The sequence below is a fragment of the Botryllus schlosseri genome, chromosome 16 (assembly GCF_051294905.1).
Source record: "Botryllus schlosseri isolate E-star chromosome 16, Bs_hap1, whole genome shotgun sequence".
Taxonomy (NCBI): Eukaryota; Metazoa; Chordata; class Ascidiacea; order Stolidobranchia; family Styelidae; genus Botryllus; species Botryllus schlosseri.
Genome location: NC_137251.1, coordinates 1861118 through 1880635, shown reverse-complemented (window position 1 = coordinate 1880635; position 19518 = coordinate 1861118). Strand labels below are relative to the sequence as shown.

The 19518-nt window shown below is 40.4% G+C and overlaps 1 protein-coding gene and 1 long non-coding RNA gene across 2 annotated transcripts in view; one reads left to right on the top strand and one right to left on the bottom strand.

Annotated features, from left to right (window-relative positions):
- The window catches only part of LOC145458854 (protein NLRC5-like), a 134171-nt gene that overhangs the window by 78825 nt on the left and 35828 nt on the right, over positions 1-19518 (top strand). The gene's annotated exons all lie outside the window — the stretch shown is intronic.
- LOC145459282 (uncharacterized) lies at positions 503-8767 on the bottom strand. Its single transcript, XR_013921334.1, has 4 exons — positions 8049-8767; positions 2220-2338; positions 1039-1233; positions 503-973 (listed from the first exon to the last, which is right to left on the bottom strand). It is a non-coding gene; the product is annotated as an uncharacterized LOC145459282 (long non-coding RNA).

The window sequence follows — 19518 nt, the reverse complement described above, 5'->3', positions numbered from 1 at the left end:
AGCCTACTGCACTATTCTAACTGAAGCAGACTGCGTGGGCATTGTTTCTTCTATTGGAAACCGTATGATGAAAAATTGCGATGTAGACAACTTTGTCATAATGAAAGAGAGAGAGAGAGTGCAGTGTACGTACAACTTCATTGTTGCCTGCCAACAACTGCCGCTGTGAACGTTCTTTCTTCATCCTTGCCAAGTACTTAGTAAGGACAGACACTTTCTACCCGAAAATGTAGGAAAGTATCTTTCGTTGTACTATAACAAAGTTTTAATTATTTCTACCATAATACGAGGGATCTAGTGATGGGTTCACCGTACTGTATTGGAATTCGGATACATGCGAATCATTTACTTAAATAAGACGCAAGATGATCATATCTATAAAAAAGAGAAACCAAATGAGTGAAAGTGAGTGTATAATATCTCATCTAAAAATGAATGTCACATACACCAACATTGTCAAAAAATAGGCTAACTTGCCCCCAGGCAGTTGTAAATTCAAAACTTCTAAAATATAAAACGTGCATGTTAATTCAAATTCAGGCATATCGCAACAACTGATTATAAAGGAAGAACAACAAGCAATTAATTTACATCACATATAAGCAATCGTGGGTCAGATAAGTCCCAAAGATACCCTTTGCAGGAATGGCAAATCCTATCAAGATGAACATGCGATACTTGGCAAGACTGGGGATAATCACCGATCTGGATAAATGCATTGCATTCTTACGGAAACACCGTCTGCTGGCCTCCAGAATGGATTGTCAAAGATGTGGAAGTATAATGACTGAAGAAAGGACTTCTAGTACGGCCGACGGAATTCGCTGGTGATGTCCAGACTCAAAATGCCGTACGACGACCGCTATACGCAAGAATTCATTCTTTGAGAAGAGTAACTTAGGGCTCATCCAACTGGTTTTACTAACATACTATTGGGCGTCTCGTACCCCACAACGACGAATCTCGTTCGAAGCTGAAATTTCAAAAAGAGTAATAGTCGACTGGGCCAATTTCTTGCGAGAAATATGTTCTGCAGACCTCATAGATAGGAAGGGGCCTATCGGCGGACCAAATAGTGAAATTGCGGCTGATGAATCGGTGGTCGCTCGTCGAAAGGCCGGCAACCGACAAGGACGTCCAGTGAAAGCAGTGTGGATATACGGGGCCGTAGATCTCGTTACTAAAGAAGCGTTTGTAGAATTGGTTCCGGAGTCAGGTAGAACAACGGAAAATCTGAAAGAGATAACATTACGCAATGTGAAAGCAGGCACGACAATCAGAACCGACGCGTTTTCTTCATATCATTCTCTCAGTGACTGGGGAGGAATGGGGTATAAGCACAGGGTGATAAACCATTCGTTACATTATGTGGACCCGACCACAGGATTTCATTCGAATCACATTGAATCGTTTTGGAATCAGGTTAAAACTCTATTGAGGCTTCAGAATGGAGTCCGAAGAGGCAATCTCGCCAGCTTTCTGGATCAATTCCTCTGGGGTAGAATGTACCCAAAGGAGGATCATTTTATGCGCATACTTGAGGCAATAGCGAATAATCCAAAATACTATATGGGAAGTGAAGTTTGAAACCTCCCTTAGGACAGTCAACTAACGTTTAACATCAAGAATAGACCCTACAAAACATTGAGTTACTTGAAACCAAATTATCAAAAAAATTATTATTATATTTTACAGAAATTGTAATATAATAATAGAAGGTCCTAATTTTAATTGAATGAACTTGCCAGCTGTCCCTATCAGTGAAGAATGGAATTCATTTCTGTTATTGGTAATCACTACATTAATGTTCTTTATGCAATTATTTTATTGTATATTTGGACTGAAGAGACGAGAGTATACTGCAGTATGAACGATTCGATCACAGATATGCCCTCAGGATATGAAGACAGTTACATGAATGCATCGATCACGAATCTGCCCTCAGGATATGAAGACCGTGCTGGAACGATAACCCAGGCCCAATTCGGTCGGCTACCTAGAAAATTACCAAGAGACTGGGCCAGACTGAATTCGTCGGTTTGGGAGCATATTTCACTTTCACAGTGTTGGCAAATTAAAGATGTGACTCATAATTTTACAAATCCGGGCCTCTTTTTTTCGTCGACATTTGGATATGTCAAAGCCGAAAAGATCACATTGCAAGAATACTTATATCCAACTGGTAGATACTGGAATAATGTTGATGAATTCGAACGTACCTGTGTTTGTGGGCGTGAAAAGGCATACATCACTCCTGATCTTACTCTTAAAGCCTTGGAATCAGGAATTGTTTACATCAGACCGTCGGGGCACAATTTCAGATTGGCCTGGCGCTTTTCTGAAACATCAAGAAACATTCGAGATTGGAACCCCCTTGGCTTGTTTCAGATAGCAATTATGAAGTACAAACTAAAAGCGTTGAAAATGTTTGCTAGTTATTCAAGTATCAAAATCAATTGTATAACTGAACTAGTTAGAACCGAAGAAATAATGAGACAGAAAAACATATACAATGATACTTCTACCGACGGGGTGGACTGTGTTCGCTTATGGCAAGATTTACGATGTACTATCTGTACGGTCAGAGGACTGGTAGTAAGTTTCGAGCCACACGCAAGCAAGATAATACTGCAAGAAGAAGATTCTACAAGGAACCTTCATGTCTCACTGAACAAAGAAATGGATTTCGCACCTGGATTACGCAACTATCACCCTTCAGCTCCCGTATGGTTGAGTGCCATGGCAGGCGATAAGCCAACATTGCCAAGAAATATGATCTGGGTCTATCCGAGCTTCGTGAATAAATATGGGATCGAATATCGGGATGGACCTACACCAACGAAAATAGCAGGAGTTCTGCCAATATACCTACAATACCCTTCCATGTTGGAGCAGGATCAATCGTGTATCAGAAGAATTCAAGGCAATAGAGCTATCTGCAATAATCCTGTTGGAAGTTTGAATATGAAATTGGCGTTTTGGGATCAAATAAAATACGACTCACAATCCAATGAGAGAAGGTATCCCGGGAAACCATTTGTAATTTTAGGAGGGAAGAAGACTGGATTGGAACAAAGCGACTCCACGCTACCAGGAAAAACTAGAAAAAAGCGACTCTTTTTTAGTTTGTTCATTTTATCTTTCAGTACAATTTTAACATTGGCCGTAACTTCAAACCTTCAAGGAGTCCTGAACCATAACCTGGACGAGCTTACCGCCCAAATGAACGCACGATTCACAAAAATCGAGAATGATTTGAAGACAGTGGCAGACGGATTAAATGACCTCTCACTTATTGGAATAGCACGCGCACAAAAACTGAACCAAGTCATTATGACCAATTTGCGTCGAGATGCTGCAACGGAGGAAAGATTTAAAACTATTACAAATATGATTTGGACAAACCGTAATATGATTATTGCTCAAATAGACAGTTACTTGTCTACAATCCAAACAGTACAGGAAATGACACTTGCAGAGTTGAGCTTGAATCAATTAGTTATGGAGCAATTGCAAAATCTAACTGCAAGACCAATATTCGATAAAAATAAGGCTTACGCCGTACGAATAAAATCGGGAATTTTGAGCCTCCGAGAAATTGCTGAAAAAATCATCGAACTAAAGGATGAGTATGTGAACATCTCCCAAAACCAAGCTTTAGAATTACAGAGTACACGAAGAGAGTTGCAAAAAATCGACAATCAAGCTGAAATCGAAATAACACGCTGGCAAGAAGATTTGAACAATAGTATATTTGTGAATACCTCAGATTTCACGAACAGCAATATAAGTTTCCGCCATCTTGACCAGATAATTGGGGAGGAATTCTTTGACGACGTTGGAACCGCAGTCGAAACCGTGGCAAACGGAACCTCGAAAATTTTACAGAGCGTCGCGAACGGGGCTAAAACTGTAATCACAGAAGGAGTACACGGAATAACTTCTATCCTGGGAGCAGGGACACAAGCTTTGTTTGGTGACATTGGAAGTATAGTCTTGCCCATAGTGGGAGTGATTGCAGCCATAGGCATATTGATTTGCATGATCAAAATCTATCCAGTAATATTCCCGAACAAAAAGAAGATCCATCGTGAAATTCAAGGGAGGAACAATAGATCTGAAATGACCACGTATGCAGCAATTCTTGCTCCAAAGTATCACCAAAGATAAAATTTGGAAACAAAAGGTAAAAGGAAATATTTCAATTAACTGATACCCCTACTATATTTAGATTTAAGCTTAAAGTGTATTATTAACCGACAATCGTGAAATCATGAAGATAAAGATCTTCCGGGAGTTGATAATTGGAATCATGTGGATTCTAATCAATTTGAGTCAAGGTAAAAAGGTATCTCTTACTGAAATGTCATTAATAAACTTGCACGATTTAAATGTTTCACGTTGGATGCTGTATAATGAGAGTCAAGTCATATCACATGCCCCGTTACATAGGTTATTTGAACTAGAAGCACCAACTACTTCTAATTATGGGCGCATCGAAATGATTACAGGACATAGCAGTCAATTTGGAACAGTCAAAACCCTTGGTCAGACGCTGCAAAATAATCTTGATAGGAAAAATCAACATAACACCTATTGGGAGGATCCTTTAACCTTTGAGCAAACCTGTATTTGCCGGAGAAAGATTCACTATATTGAACCACCCCTGGCATATGCAAATTTAGATAGAAATATCAGATACGTAAGAGCAGACAAATTTAATGCGCGTTTCATTTTTCGTTGGGCTGAAAATAAAATCACCTTACCAATATCAAATCCCCGAAATTCACACACTCCGGTAATGACAGTTTACAAATATCTAATCATAAATTTGCTCTTGGATTATCGAGTGGTGATTGCCAATTGTATAAAAATATGGCATCCTGAAAAATTCGAAACCAGCATCTCAATGCGTAATTTCTATGTCTGTACAACTGGAGATCAAAGATTAACAAAATGTTATGCTTGCCAATTTAAGGGAGAAAACCCAGTCATGAATATAGTGGATACTGGAATATTCATACAAGAACAAGACGGTACAATCAATGATTTTGTAACAAGGAACGACACCGACAGTGCTTTAGATTCTGGCATACTATATGCTGCCTCAGAAAATAAATGGCCCTCAAGGTATTTTAACAGAGTGGCGTCAAATCGTATATATTGGATTAAAGCTAGCCCGATTATATCTACGGAACTTATAGTAGAGGACGGTGACAACTGTTTTCGTGATGGACCAAACCTTAGACAAGCCGGAAGTATACCAATCAAAGAAACTACACCATCTATGATGGCAAATGACCCAAATTGTCATCGTCGTGTACTGGGAAAGACAAAATGTAATAAACCTATGGGTGGAGTTGAGGCCAAACTTATGCTTGGAAATCACATGACGTATGACCCATCACTAAATAAACAACAATTTGTGAATGTTCATGGAGGGTTTTTGATGGAAAACAAAGGATTTCGCATTCCCGAATCATTTGAACATAGTAATCAGACCTTCCTTTTGGTATGGAGACATGAAAATACGAATAGAATTGGCCAAATACTACGTGAAAGTTGGTTTCAAGCACGAGAAAGGGTAGTTACCATTTTCGCTAATATATCTAGACCAATTAACATGATAAGATCTAGATTAAGAGCAATGATGTCTCGAGAACGAAATTTTCCAAGAACGATGAATATATTATCGAACAAAATCTCCAGACTAAAAAGAGGACTGTTGCCGACAGAAGTATCACGATTAAACAAAGCATTCAGTCAAATGACTGCAGCTATGATCCTATTGAGAGCAACTATGCGACAGATAGAGCTGTTTGAAATAAGAAATTGTTATAAAGCTAGCTTTCAAAATGGAAGTTTAATTTATGTCCCTTTTGCCTATAAGGAAGCTGTGCCCCGAGGCGATTCGCTAACAACCAGCATACCAGAAACAGATATGACTACATTGAGAAATAGCGAAATTACACCATCTCAAATGACATCATCAGTTGTGAAATCATCAAACATCACTATTGGGAGAAATCAGACCTATGACGTCACTAGGCCCGAGGCCCTACTATCACAAATACCAACACAGGTAACCTTGACCGAATATCCAACTAATTCACCGACTACAAGAGAAACTGATCAGCACCTGCACACGCCAATAGCAGCATCAGATACGACTATCTTTTCACCAAAAGCTCAGCGAAATTCAAATTATTTCAATACCACAACGCCATCAAAACTATCTACACCATCGATAATACTTCCATATGAGGTAAGTACACGAAGGGTAAGCATTCTTATTACAGGTGTATTTAATACTACGAGACGAGCAATGAAGAATACAGATATAATCACAAGAAATGCCACATTCACCCGATCTACAACACATACAACACCGATGTCAATCATGATGGCCGTTACTGCATTATCAAAAGACGACCCAAGTTTTAGTGCAAACGCCACAAACTACGAAGAGGACTCAACTAAAGTACCACAAATCGGTAAGTGGACTGTAACAACAAATGGAAATGTATCGTTTAGATTAACAAAAGAACCCAAGATAAATTCGTCAACTGAAGAGCCGGGTTTACTCTCGCCCATATCAAACTTATTAAACACGTCGGAAGAATTACAACAAATTTCAACAACCCCAGTAGGAGAACTCAGCTCAGTTGCAGAAACCATTACCCAAGAAGATATGCGAGGTAACAACGTTTCGACACAAACTAACTCGAGTCATACAAACAGATTACAATCAAGTGCTCCAACGTTCATAACAAAACACGCAAGTACGTTAGAAATTTCAATTACTTCTCAAAAGATTGTAATGAATAATTCTAACAGCTCGGTCAAAGACAACATAAGTATTATTGCCACGCCTGATTCTAGTAGACATAGGGTTGGAAAAAGATCCTGGGAACATACCACTGTTTTGGCCAATAGCACGAATCAAAATCCGATTACGACGGAAGAAATAACATTTAGGTCAACAAGCCAACCATTGATGCCAGATAGAAGAGTTGAAATCGGACCCATGACTGATAATAGAAGTACTAATTTCAGTGGACAGAGTTCCATGCACGTTACGAGGTATAGTACTGAAGAGGACTTGAATACTAATTACAATACTACGTCCTTAGCATCATATACCACGCAAGCTCCAGCAGAAACTGGTGAAAAGATCAAACCAACTATAAAAAGTCTAGCATCCCACATGAATATTACTTGGGAAAGTAGCACGTTAGCACCAAATAGATCAACCGGGAACACCACTAACTTAAGTAATTATGAGACTACTAAGAATTATGAGTTGGTCCCTGTCCCTGATCATACCAGAGATCAACAGTTGAATACCAAGAATGTGCCTAAGGCGACATATTTAGCTTTTCAACCTAATGTAAATTCAAGCTGGATGGAATCGCCAAGTGATAATGAAGAAAAATTCAATTGGACTCTAGAACTTTACAAATTATCCGCCTTGGAGAGGAATTTTTCATTAGAAATAGATTCATACATCATTTTCAGAACTCACGTCAAGCGTATCAAGGAACTTGCAAATGAAAATCTCTCTGGCATTGTAAGCGCTGGAATTATTATAGCAATAATCTCTGGAATAATGATATATCTAGTACGAAAATTCTGCAGTCAAAAGAAACAATACAATATGCGTGCGCAACGTAGAATTGTTAAACGTAATGTGAGACACGAGTTGAAAAGGAAAATCCTAGAAGAATTGCAGAATAACTCAGAAATTATGGCATTAAATCATGAAGTGAATGAATTAATCGCATAATGATTTATGTTCAGACTATTATTCACTGAGATATGAAGCATGACAACGTGACTAACTATGTAATACTAGTGCAAACGGACTGACACGCCCAAGGCTATGAAGTCTTGATAAGTTGTAAACAACAGGCTTATTACTGTACTGTGGAAAAGTTGATTCCTTATTTCTGCAATGCAGTGAAAACCATGCTAGCCTGAGGCTATAGCAAGACAGTACTAACACTACACTGGAAGCTTGGCATGGAAAATAAGGAAGATACACTTACCTTTTCATATGTGAAACGTGATCTCAAGACTATCGCATAAATCCAATGTCTTTCGTAAAACTGATGATATATCCCAATATAGGCTGGAGCCCGTCGCCCCTGTAATAAAGTAGATTTAACTTTCGAGATTGGAATGACAGTGACAGTATATTTTACAATGAATACACGTGTAAACTTAAGTAACGGGTCATCAAAACAGATATCAATTCTCCAATGCTATCCCAAACCCTTTCCTTTCCAGGTTATCGTTTCCTTTTGTTTAGACAAGAGCTACATCAGACTGCTGTGAAATGACACAGTAACATTTACATACACTGGGTCAAATGTAAATAATTATGAAAATCATTTAGTATCTCATTTCTTTGTTTCATTATACTGTAATTCATTTCTTTCGTTATATTTTGGTGAAATGAATATGTTGACATGAAGAAAATCACAGCAACATGGTTATAATCAGATAAATATACCTAAAAATTCACAAAACCCTCAAAAACCGAAAAATATTTTGTTTCAGTCTATAGAGGTGATTTTATTTTTGAAGCTTTCAATTTTGCTGCTAAATTGCAATGATATCATTCTGGGTGTTCTTATTGTTATAAAATACAAAAAAAATACATATATTACAAAAGAGTCTTAAAATTCAGATTCAACAAAAAAAGGTGTCCGCAAAAATATGTAGATTTAGATTTGTGACGATAGAAGATTCCAAAATACGGTACATAAGGAATATTATTTCTAGACAGCACAGGCTGACATATATACAACCTCGTTGTAATATAGTATATCCAGAACCCAAGGAATCAAAGGAAATTTCTGGATAAGTATGTGGTAAGTATAATTTACTGTTTTTTTTATTAAAGTTTCGAGACCATATTCAGTAGGAATATGGATAATCTCCTATTAACTGCGAAACCAGGGCAGGCTAACCCATACGAAGCCAAGTAGAAAAAGATACATGCCATTGCGTAAAGCAATAGATATTTGCCCCTCTAGTACTAACAATACTGGCCCTTTATTTTATAACTAACAAGAAATACGACACAATTGGACCAAACATGAATAGGTTATGCGGTAATCCAATTACGAGATAGGTAGTAAATGTATATAATTTCACGCATCACCATACTGTAGACACAATCTAGTCGTTAATGGATTGAATGTTGGGACACATTTAACAATCCTGGGATCAATTGAAAGCATGGCTTATAGAAATATTGGATTGTGAGTGGAAGAATAACTCGGCTCAGGACACAACGATATGCCAAAGTCGATAGCGGCATTATTCCTCTAGTAACCCTGAAAAGAAAAAAGAAGTAAGGGTGTTATTTCATGTTCTTTATATAAAAATCAGGTTGACTCAACTTTTAAACAAGACCAACACTCCTATGATGAATCATAACATAATTACAAGTACCTTGTTCAATCAAGGTCCTTCATTGTGTAGTGAGAACTTGGCTGAATATATATGTTGATTTGGTCTCTGGATTTCTTGAGAAGTTGGGAGAGACTGTAAAAATACAGTGAGTAGAAGTTCAAAGCATTATTCATTAAAATTTAGCGTCTAACCTAAAAACAAGTTTAGGTATACAGAGTAAATTATCACATATGGGACGTTTAAGCCTGGCTATTATTGAAGAATACTGCCGCACCAAATACCCAACAAACAAGGGAGACAAGAACAGCATATTTTAAATGAATGTAACTACTTAGCCTATTACTCAATCGGTATGACTAAACACCAGTAGCCATTACATTATAGAACAAGGCAAATTTTCCCAATTCCCATTCAAATGAAGCTGTATTGCACCCAACACTATTGAAATGTTTTACTAGTCATCACAGAAATAGTGGAAAACTTGACAAGTGAGTTTTTCACAAATAGGTCTAAAGTGACATATTTGTTCGTTCAAGTAATCATAGAATTTTTCATGGAAAATTACTGGTACGATATAAAAAATGAGCACCAACAGATTATGAAATTCTGCTTTCTGAATGACAGATCGTGAGTGCAAAACCAACATATTTTGGAAGATAAAATCTCTAAAATACATGAACTGAGTAAATGTCAAGTTGAACATAACAAGAATTGCAGTTATGCGGGAATAAAAGAGTTGAACATACTGGTTTGGCAAGAAAATTGACCTATGAAGTAATGTGCACACTACGTAATGCAAATGAAAACTAACCTTGTGTCGGATGATGCCTGGGCGATGTCTCGCGGTATCTTGCGGTGTCTCCTGGTACCTTCCTTCCGGTGCCGTGATATAATCTAAAATGACGGAAGTAATGTGAAACTGATTATCAGATAAACTTCTCACGACATGTTGCAATATAGGGCGTAGTCATCCAAGGAATGTAATAATCTATTTGACATATACAAGTATAGATTTTTTCTGAATATTTCGAAATAAATATATACACCCGCTCAAGATAGAACATTCATTCAGTCACTAGCATATTCTTAAACCTGGAGGTTAGATACTCATGAATTATATTGAAGATAGAACAAGATAGTTTATGTAACGACATATTACTAAACGTGTAGTACATAGAAATATGTATACTTACCGATTGTTGAACCTAGGTGAAGTGGTTGATATATACTATTATAACTGAAAGATAGAAAGTAGAAAGAGTTAATTATAAAAAGGATAATAGAAGCACAAGATTCAGGCCTTGCAAGTGACTATCAAGCATTATTATGTATTATTGATGTTGCATCATATGTTATTTACATAGTGTGTTTTTGATTTGCACAATGTGAAGCCTTTACATATAGTAAAATGTTGCTTTTGATTCTAGATTGTTTAGTGTGAAATTGATGCATTGTAAACTTTCATTGTAAAGATTATGGCAACTTCATCAGGACTACCAGCAACATCACAAACTTCTGTCATTACACTTGAAGATTGGGAGCCTGAACTACCGGATATTGATTCCGATGATGATTTCCCTCTAGACAATGATTACAGAGTTAAAATTGAAATGGAGTGTAGATGCAATACATTTTGTAATCTCTTCTTCTGTCGCGGACCTCTACTGAAGGGAAAAGGAAGATCAAGATTTGAAGGATTGAGTTTGACAACCTTGCTAACAGGCCTTGTCAACAACATGCACAGATTCAGTGATGAACTGGTAGAAAGACTGGCTTTCAGATTGAATTCACGAATCAGAGAATGGACTCAACAACGAGCTGTCTGTAACAGAAGAAACAAGCTCAATATTATCAACTACCAGTTCATCGTCGAAAAAATCGAAATAGATATCGACCATTACATAACACGATTTGCTAGAAAACACCTGCTAAGACAGGACATAATTCCTTCTCTCAAAGGTGGATACAGCAAGAGACATTGGAATGAGATGCATATTGATGTGTGGGAAAGAACTAATTGCCCAGTTTTTCTCGAAAGGGAGGAAGATATATTCTATGCATTCTCAATATGTGACGAAGTATGGAGAAGATTGCCAACGGCCTTCCCAATGTTCAAGGGGTTAGAGTCATCCTTGTGTGAACCCGTGAAGGACGTGAACTGGAAGAAAGCAGCTGTCGAGCAAATAAGAAGAGATGCTATTATATTCATCTACTATCCCAACCTTGTCATTGAATCTCTAGCAGCAGGCGACTGTTTTTACAATATGGAGGAACTCCGACCGGTGGCAGAGAATGTGTACAAAAACAGGTACCTTTGGCATGTAAAGATTGGGAAACTAAGATCATTATTGATCCGATATGATGAGAAGAACAAGAATAAGGAATAAGGAACTGATGTTGCTGTATAATCTGAGAACTGGATAGTTGCCATATGAAACTGTTTATTTCTGGAGTTTTCCATTTATCTGTATTCTGATGAGTACTGCAATTATTGGTGTGATTACAATCTTATTCTATTGACAAAACATTAATTTCCCCTGTTAAGATATCTAAAGCTATCTGGTCCTAGGTATCTGATTGCAAAATACGGAAATATTTGCCGTTGATATCAGATTAAACAAAACATAAATAACAGCTTAATCACACTATATAATGGCCTCAGCATTAACAGAATAAACTAAATGATTAGATACAATAATCAAATCCTACTTGTCCTTTTCTGCCGACTAACTGGAATCTCTGACTATTTGTCGCTAGGCAAACCTGTTCGCCAAAAATCGACATCATGGTTTATGAGCAACCACTATTGTCGCCATTGAGTGTTCCGAACGAGCGACATATTTTGGATTGAAACGAATTCTGACATGCCTTAGGCATTATAGTCAAGGGCGTGAACGATTCCTTAAGTTTAAACTGAAGATGTGCATTTTCGTATTGGTGATTGCTGAATTATTATATACAAGGTATAAAATATTGTAACTAGAATGGACGTCAAGTGTTATAACTGGCAACACTATATATGTCGGGATCCTTCGATCTAACAGAGCGAAGTTACAAATTCGCTTTAAATTGAGACATGGTTGCTCTGAGAGGCGGTAAATATACTAATATTGAAAAAGGCTTAATACAACTATGTATTGATTATAGGGATTAAAAATGGAAAAATACCCTATGAAAACAGAACCCGAATTAGTAGTACTGAATTAGCACAAATAACATCTGCAAGCCAGGTACAAGGGACTGCATTTCCCAAATGTATTATGTATAATTATGATGCGATACCGCTCGAATATTTGTTATACTGATACGTTCGTACCACTCTGAATCATTCACTTAAATGGCGCCAGTCAGAGAAGCTGTTGCTATGGTTTTGAGAAATAACTGATATGTGCATTTCGTATAGTGTGACTGTATATTGCATTTTGAAGCTAATCTACTTCGGAAATTGACTAACAGATGATTCAATTAAGTACAAGAACGTTACGGAGTGTAATTTGGTTGTTACTTGTGCATGATAGACGTAATTGGACAAAATTTGTATTGTGAATTGAAGATTTTTATAAATGTGAAACATTTATAGGGCATCCCTAAAAGACGGAGAAGCGGAGGCAGCGGAGACAGCGGAGGCAGCGGAGAACGGACCCTAAAACGCGGAAGCAACGGAGACGGCGGAGAGAGCCAAAAATGCCGATTCCTAAAAGACGGAGACAGCGGAACTAGCGGAGAGCGGAGCTTTCGGTCATTAACCTTTATAGACACGCGCGACATAGCGGACGGATACTGAAAGCGGAGTTCGGGACCCCGCGAAATGGACATAGCGGACGGTTATATAATATAGAAAGCGGAGATCAGGGCGTATCGGAAGATGTGGAGAATAACGGAGAAGTCAGCCATGCGAGTTCAAGGCCAATTTGGCGACTGATTGCCCGTCGATGAGATGACTTAGCGGGCGGTTATATAATACAAGGAAAGCGGAGATCGGGACGTATCGGAAGATGTTTCGAAGCAGTGGAGAATAACGGAGAAGTCAGCCATGCAAGTTCAAGGCCAATTTGGCGACTGATTGCCCGTCGATGAGATGACATAGCGGACGGATACTGAAAGCGGAGTTCGAGGCTCCGCGAAATAGACATAGCGGACGGTTATATAATATAGAAAGCGGAGATCATGGCGTATCGGAAGATGTTTCGAAGCAGTGGAGAATAACGGAGAAGTCAGCCATGCGAGTTCAAGGCCAATTTGGCGACTGACTGCCCGTCGATGAGATGACATAGCGGACGGATACTGAAAGCGGAGTTCGGAGCCCCGCGAAATAGACATAGCGGACGGATACTGAAAGCGGAGATCAGGGCGTATCGGAAGATGTTTCGAAGCAGTGGAGAATAACGGAGAAGTCAGCCATGCGAGTTCAAGGCCAATTTGGCGACTGATTGCTCGTCGATGAGGTGACATAGCGGACGGATACTGAAAGCGGAGTTCGGGCCCCGCGAAATAGGCATAGCGGACGATTATATAATATAGAAAGCGGAGATCAGGGCGTATCGGAAGATGTGGAGAATAACGAAGAAGTCAGCCATGCGAGTTCAAGGCCAATTTGGCGACTGATTGCCCGTCGATGAGATGACATAGCGGGCGGTTATATAATACAAGGAAAGCGGAGATCGAGACGTATCGGAAAATGTTTCGAAGCAGTGGAGAATAACGGAGAAGTCAGCCATGCAAATTCAATGCCAATTTGGCGACTGATTGCCCGTCGATGAGATGACATAGCGGACGGATACTGAAAGCGGAGTTCGGAGCCCCGCGAAATAGACATAGCGGACGGATACTGAAAGCGGAGATCAGGGCGTATCGGAAGATGTTTCGAAGCAGTGGAGAATAACGGAGAAGTCAGCCATGCCAGTTCAAGGCCAATTTGGCGACTGATTGCCCGTCGATGAGATGACATAGCGGACGGATACTGAAAGCGGAGTTCGGGGCCCCGCGAAATAGACATAGCGGACGGTTATATAATATAGAATGCGGAGATCAGGGCGTATCGGAAGATGTTTCGAAGCAGTGGAGAATAACGGAGAAGTCAGCCATGCGAGTTCAAGGCCAATTTGGCGACTGATTGCCCGTCGATGAGATGACATAGCGGACGGATACTGAAAGCGGAGTTCGGGGCCCCGCGAAATAGACATAGCGGACGGTTATATAATATAGAATGCGAAAAGGCCTAATGAGATAACAAACTTTCTCAATAAATGATGCGCTATTTGCTTGTTACGTCATAATTTACCCATTGCCCAACTTGATAAGGGACGATTTATCGAATCCAACGATTTGCATTCTTGCCAGGTCCGTAACTGCCGCACCCTAAACTCCCCAACTCGAAGCCCGTCAACTGGTATTTTGAAAGCTCCCGGTATGGTGTATAATTGTGTATGGATTGTTGCGGTATTAGAATTGTGGTTACGGCTCGTTGGCGGTGCGAGGATCAGGTTTATAGTATACTGTAACTCCCTAGCTCGGGTATTATACGACGCGCTGCTATCGTTGCTTTGTCCAAGACCTAATTTACCATAATCAATAGGGTTGTCCATAATTTCGAAAATCTTACGAATCCTCCGTTGTAATGTCTTATTCTATAGATTATTGATAAAAAACGACACTGAGCCTGAAAGAAGCTCACAGGAAGGCCGTTAAGATTTCGCGCAAAACGTTTGAAAGTGGCTACCGAAGAATGGGCGTGCCACCGACCATAGAACGGCGATAACACTAGCAATCACGAAACCACGGCTCTTGATTGGCTAATCCGCTATGCTTCAATGACCACGACAGCAGCAGCTTGCTGTGTAGGTGATCAAGGAGTCTGCTACCGGCGGCGATTCTGAAAGCGCATTTTATGTCGGTTGACAGATAATGATTTAGGATTGATTCAGGGTATGTTGAGGTACGAAATACATGATGAACAAACAACAGCTGCTTCACAAAAACGTCTAAAGCATGATCGCTTTATTGTGAAGGAAACCGCCGTAGCCTATATATGCCTTGTTTCCAACGAGGGAAAGCATAGGAGCGTTTTTTATCAATAATCTATAGAATAAGACATTACAACGGAGGATTCGTAAGATTTTCGAAATTATGGACAACCCTAATAATCAATCTCGCTTTCGAAAATAGACATGCGGCCGCGTAGACTGCATAGCGCCCATTGTTTTGTGATCCACCCTGCTGTGCCGAGGATCGATAATCTCGCTTTCGAAAACAGCCATGACTATACCGTAAATAGTACACCAGCTCACCATTCAACACCAAGAAAACAGCAACCCAAACAACCGCTATTGCATTCTGATCTATCAATGATATCCGACGAGCAGATGTCTGAAATCAATGAAGAAACAGCGCCATTGGACTTGACGACCGACTCTGTGAAGCTGCCCGCCCTCAATGATTACCCTTGGCTTTCGTCGTCACAGGAAGATAAAGATCCGCAGCATGTGATACGCCAATGCTTGAAACCTGAGCGATGGCTAGATGATGAAACAATAGAGCGAGAGATAGAAGCATTTTGTACAGAAAAACCTTTGGTTTTGTTTTTCACCTCGTACAAGTATCAATGGACTGAACAAGATCACAATGTGCCGTCGCTATGCCGATTTGCGCGTAAGCACCAAGCAGCGAACAAAGACTTCTTCATTTTTCTAGTGCATGTTCCAAATCACTGGATACTGACAGCAGTTAACTTGAGTACCAAAACTGTACTGGTGATGGACTCTTTTATATCTCATAATCGGACGAGATATGAGGGTATTTTTCGCAACTCATTCAAAATTGTCAGTGCTTGCTTCAGGGTTGCGAATGTGAGATGCACAATTGACGACTGGCAGTTTTTTCTGTGCAGGGACGTTAAACAACAGGAGAACACATTTGATTGCGGCATACATGTGATAGCAAATGCTTATTGCGTGACAAATAATTTACCTTTAGCGCGTGATTTTCCGTCGGGAAAGTGCCGAGTCTGGGTAGATTACTTGGCAGGGATTCGAGAACGGGCAACTGAGAACCAACTGCCAACCGGCCGTCGACCGACTGACGAAACGCAATCAGAATCCGGTTGTATTTTCGATGATTGGAATGCAATATCAGAAAGTGATATTACATATGCAGAGCTAGCCGATTCCTCATCTGCCATTGGTGTCATGAATAAATCGAAATGGGATAATTGCGACAGCAGCTTATGTAAAGGTAGTAAAGACCAAGATCAGCAAATAATGTGTGTGAAATTTCGAAGATGGTTCCACAAGTCCTGCCTAGTCGATGAAAAGGCTGATGAGATGACATACTTCATTTGCTACCGCAAAAACTGCTTAGCTGCTAAAATTCAGCCGTGAACTTTTATTTAACCTTTTATCATGACTGTATATATTTTCTTCGTTTCATTCATCGTTTCATTTTGGTAACATCTGTATATAATTTGTAAAAGATATTTCGTTAATGAAGTGACATGTGTTAGCAAATAAGGAGAAGATCGAGTCGAGCAAAGGTGGATTGTTAAGGCCAGGCAAAATGCACCGATATTGGGTTCATAGCAAGTTGTTACGGAGTTCGCATTATAGTCACTAGTGCAGAGGTCTCAAAACTAGAATGTGCTCACGGGCCAATTTCCTGGTTTGATGGCGTCGCACGCCGCAGCACCAATAACGCTGATCTACAGGATTTTTGCGCCAGGACTTCTTCGGGTCAATTATACCTAATTTGGGGGCGCTGAATACGAATCTGACATTATTTTTGCTTTATCACATCACGTTGTTCATATATTATATATGTTGAATATTTTTACTTTTTCGGGGTAATCAAGTAGATTTGGGCTATTTCCCGTACTTACTGAAGTGGTAATGTTACGCAATTATTTCAAAATCTACCCGAACAGTATTCTGGATGAACTAATTACATTTGCAATTCGGTTTTTGTAAAGTAGAAAGCAGTTCAGTATAATATTCCACAACTATCATCAGTTAAATTGTCATACGAAACGCGTCCGCTGTCATCTCATCGATGGGCAAGCAATCACCGAATTGGCCTGAAACTCGCATGGCTGACTTCTCCGTTATTCTCGGCTGTTTCGAAATATATTTCGCTACGCCCCGAACTCCGCTTTCAGTATCCGTCCGCTATGTCATCTCATCGACGGGCAATCAGTCGCCAAATTGGCCTTGAACTCGCATGGCTGACTTCTCCGTTATTCTCCACATCTTCCGATACGCCCTGATCTCCGCTTTCTATATTATATAATCGTCCGCTATGTCTATTTCGCGGGGCCCCGAACTCCGCTTTCAGTATCCGTCCGCCATGTCATCTCATAGACGGGCAATCAGTCGCCAAATTGGCATTGAATTTGCATGGCTGACTTCTCCGTTATTCTCCACTGCTTCGAAACATTTTCCGATACGTCCCGATCTCCGCTTTCCTTGTATTATATAACCGCCCGCTATGTCATCTCATCGACGGGCAATCAGTCGCCAAATTGGCCTTGAACTCGCATGGCTGACTTCTCCGTTATTCTCCACTGCTTCGAAACATCTTCCGATACGCCCTGATCTCCGCTTTCAGTATCCGTCCGCTATGTCATCTCATCGACGGGCAATCAGTCGCCAAATTGGCCTTGAACTCGCATGGCTGACTTCTCCGTTATTCTCCACTGCTTCGAAACATTTTCCGATACGTCCCGATCCCCGCTTTCCTTGTATTATATAACCGCCCGCTATGTCATCTCATCGACGGGCAATCAGTCGCCAAATTGGCCTTGAACTCGCATGGCTGACTTCTCCGTTATTCTCCACTGCTTCGAAACATCTTCCGATATGCCCTGATCCCCGCTTTCTATATTATATAATCGTCCGCTATGTCTATTTCGCGGGGCCCCGAACTCCGCTTTCAGTATCCGTCCGCTATGTCATCTCATCGACGGGCAATCAGTCGCCAAATTGGCATTGAATTTGCATGGCTGACTTCTCCGTTATTCTCCACTGCTTCGAAACATTTTCCGATACGTCCCGATCTCCGCTTTCCTTGTATTATATAACCGCCCGCTATGTCATCTCATCGACGGGCAATCAGTCGCCAAATTGGCCTTGAACTCGCATAGCTGACTTCTCCGTTATTCTCCACATCTTCCGATACGCCCTGATCTCCGCTTTCTATATTATATAATCGTCCGCTATGCCTATTTCGCGGGGCCCGAACTCCGGTTTCAGTATCCGTCCGCTATGTCACCTCATCGACGAGCAATCAGTCGCCAAATTGGCCTTGAACTCGCATGGCTGACTTCTCCGTTATTCTCCACTGCTTCGAAACATCTTCCGATACGCCCTGATCTCCGCTTTCAGTATCCGTCCGCTATGTCTATTTCGCGGGGCTCCGAACTCCGCTTTCAGTATCCGTCCGCTATGTCATCTCATCGACGGGCAATCAGTCGCCAAATTGGCATTGAACTTGCATGGCTGACTTCTCCGTTATTCTCCACTGCTTCGAAGCATCCCAGCAAACACTCGATGTCCAGTTGACTTCCGGTGGAATTGCCGGCAGGACGTCCGGTAACTTACGGCCGTCACCTCCCTGGAGTGGGTTTGTCGACAACTAGAGACGTCCTGTCTGCCCCCTGAGTACGTCCACAATGACGTGTTGTGGACATGAAACGACTCCTCATGGACGCGGCTGACCTAGCCTGGACGTCACGTGGTTCCCTGTGGACGCGCCTGACGTACTGTGGACGTGACGCCACTACCTATGGACGCCAGTCCACGTACTGTGGACTTGACGCCACTCCCTAAGGACGTCAGTCCACGTACTGTGGACGTGTTATTCGCCCCTGTTCAAGTCCTCAGGATTACCATCTCAGGACTTCCTGTGAAATACTTCATGATCTCCATGTTTACGTCCTCCACTTCGATACCTGCTCCAACTACATGGAATCCAACATCATATAAGCTCACAAACTGTTTACTGGAAAACGACAATTGCAAATTACAAGTAAAACAATAATTGAGGAACTCTTATTATTTAACAAACTTGAGGATTAAGTGAAAATTCGATAACAAAATTACAAATATA